Source organism: Macaca thibetana, chromosome 7, assembly GCF_024542745.1.
Source record: "Macaca thibetana thibetana isolate TM-01 chromosome 7, ASM2454274v1, whole genome shotgun sequence".
Taxonomy (NCBI): Eukaryota; Metazoa; Chordata; class Mammalia; order Primates; family Cercopithecidae; genus Macaca; species Macaca thibetana.
In genome coordinates, this window is record NC_065584.1 from 94,181,561 (window position 1) to 94,184,434 (window position 2,874).

Genomic DNA, 2,874 nt, shown 5'->3' on the forward strand with positions numbered 1-2,874 from the left:
CTGAGGTGGCGCAATTGCACTCCAGCCTGGGTGACAGAGCATGACTCCGTCTCAAAAAAATAAATAAAAATAAGAATAAAGAAGGAAGTGGGGCAGCCTCTGATGGAGATAGTGTCAGAGTGTCTCCTCCCTGACCCTTAAGGCCTCACATCCAACCCGGGAACTCCTCTTGGGGGGTTCCAAAACGAGGAGAGAGGCTAGGAGATTGTTCTTATTCAGTCAGCCATTGAAACGGAAACAGCCTACCCTGACCTGGCTTCATGGCCGGCCACCCTCCCTTCTCAGGGCATCTCGCCCCAAGAGAGATGCTCACAGTTTCCACCCAGTGCCCCCAATTCAGACCGCCTGCCTCTCACACCTCCTTGCCCACGCCTCTTACCCAATTCACACACTTTCTGCAAATTTCTTTCTGCGCTGGGAAGCTAGAAAACCTTAAGAAACAATACTTCAAAATCCAAAACACATTCTATTCTCTAAAGGAAACCTGGAGAAATTGGCCAGCTGAATTCCGCAGATGACTTCCATTGAGGGGTAGAGTGGGAATTGGGGGCGGTGGGAATTTTGTGTCATGAACTGTGATAAGAGAGGAAACATAGAAAGATTCGATTTGAGAGTTGTGGTTATTTCACATTCCTCCACAAAGAAGTCAATTCTGCTCAGTTAAAAAGAAAAAACATTTCTGTCTTCTGCATCTGCAGACAATGGTGAGATATAGTAAGGAGAAGTTTAATATCTGGAAAAATAGGCAGAAGAGGTTTTTGTATCCGCCAAAGAAGAAAAAATTAGAAAGAATATAGAAAAAAAATGCATTTGTGTTGGAGCAATCCGTTTAGAAATACTATATATACTTCATCGTTTATTGTGATCTCTCATTTCTCTTTTTATTTTATTTCTCAAGGTTGATCTCTGGGTCTCAAGCTGGGCTCTTATCATGAACATCTTAAAGTGGTATTTCATCATCAGTTGTGCAGGTGCTACTGACTTTATAAAGATGATTATTTCTGTCCTCTTTAATCTCTGGAAAAAGCCAGAATCCCCTTCCCCTGTGAGACCTACTTTTGGAGAAACTATGAAGCTGCAGTTACTGAAAACGGTATTCTTTTAAAATACTGGTCAGAATTACTCAGGATATATTTGAGGATCCATTCTCTCCCATTGGCTTATAGGTTCTATTCAAAGAGAAGCTATTTAGGGACATGTAAAAACCAGTAAATTTCCTGATGCACAAAAGAAAATGGTGCTTTTTGCCCACTGCCTATTTCCACTCGAAAGTGAATAATGCCCCAGTTACCACCAGGCCTGACTTGATTTATCTTGGTTAATAGGATTAAAGTGTCAGCCTCTCTCAAGAATTTCTAAATGCAGATCCAGAGTGTCACTGACTCGCTGGTGTCTTTTTTCCTCTCTGATGGGCATAATGACGCACCTACAAGCAGAGGGGCCTTTGTCCGGTGGGAGCAGGCAGATTATCTGTCTCCAGTGAAATAAGGCGTGATGCAGCCACCTTTGCCAAGACTCAAAGCCAGAACCCAGTCACTATAAAATAATTGTGTCACTACCTCACCACTGTACTGTCTGTGTTTCATTTATCTTTTGACTGTAATTGAATGGTTGAAAAGCAAAAATGTAGACAAATTCCAGCTGTACTGAGATCTGTTTCTTCCTTTACTACCTCGGCCCATCATTAGATACTTTCCCTCTCTGCACAGGAGGTCAGAGTGTATAAATATAAATTGCATTTTGCATTACTTCTAGATGAGTGAAGCTGTCAAAGCAATAATATGAGCTTTCAGTCCCACATTCTACCATTTCTTTCCCATTTTTTGGCCAGGAGGTCATGTGCAAATTGAACGTGACAACCCAGAAGACATGTCCAACAGACTTGTATTGTTACTCAGTTCAGCCGCCTGGCTCATAACAACATTAAATCCACATTAGTTCCCAGTCTTCCCCAGACAGGAGCTCCTAAACACAGGACTCAGGCTTCTCAGAAAGTTTGCTTCAATGGCAACAATTCATTTCACCTGAAAGTAATAGGTGGCACTGACCTAAAATATGTTTTGCCCAAGATTCATGAAGATGTCAGACTTAGAGGGACCAGGGCAGTATCTTATTAAACAAGGAACAAGGTGAAGGGCCAAAGAGCCCTGCAACACACACACACACACACACACACACACAAGCACACACATGCGCACAGGGGAGGAGAGAGGAAAGTATACTGGCTTCTATTTGAAAGTATGAAAAATTTTGCAGTATCTGGTAGTGATGTGGTTGGAAATCATTTTTGTTGTTATTACAACAAGGAAAATGTTATTTGGGAAGCCATCTTAAAATATGGATTGGCCGTGTACTCTCATTAGCAGGTTCTTGATAGTATTGTTTTAAGAACCCACTTGCATAACAAAAAGAAATAAAGTTTTAGCAGCTTATTATCACTGTCATTAAAAGATACCCTTTCTAAGACTACATTGTAGGGAAGGGATCAGAAACTTTCATCAATTTGAAGAAAGCTGAATGACTTGGAGGATCAGTAATTGTCTATCCATGTGACCCATTCATGTCTTGCCCAGATTGCAGTGAACGGAGAGCTGTTGTTCGCTGACAGGGTGTTTGATGGTTTCTAGAAAATGAGTGGCTGTTTTCATTCTTGTTCCAAATGGACAGGTGTCTACATCAGAATTGGCAACCTGGTTGGCAGATTCAGAGTGGCCAAGGAGCAAATTGTTTATGGAGAATAAACTTCCCTCCCTCCTGTGATGACTGTGCACACGTGTGAGTGCTGGCAGTGGGGAGGAGGGAAAAGGGGAAACGTTGGAAATGGAAAGATTGATACAGGTCCATAAAACATAAAGAGGCTGAAACCCCTTGGTT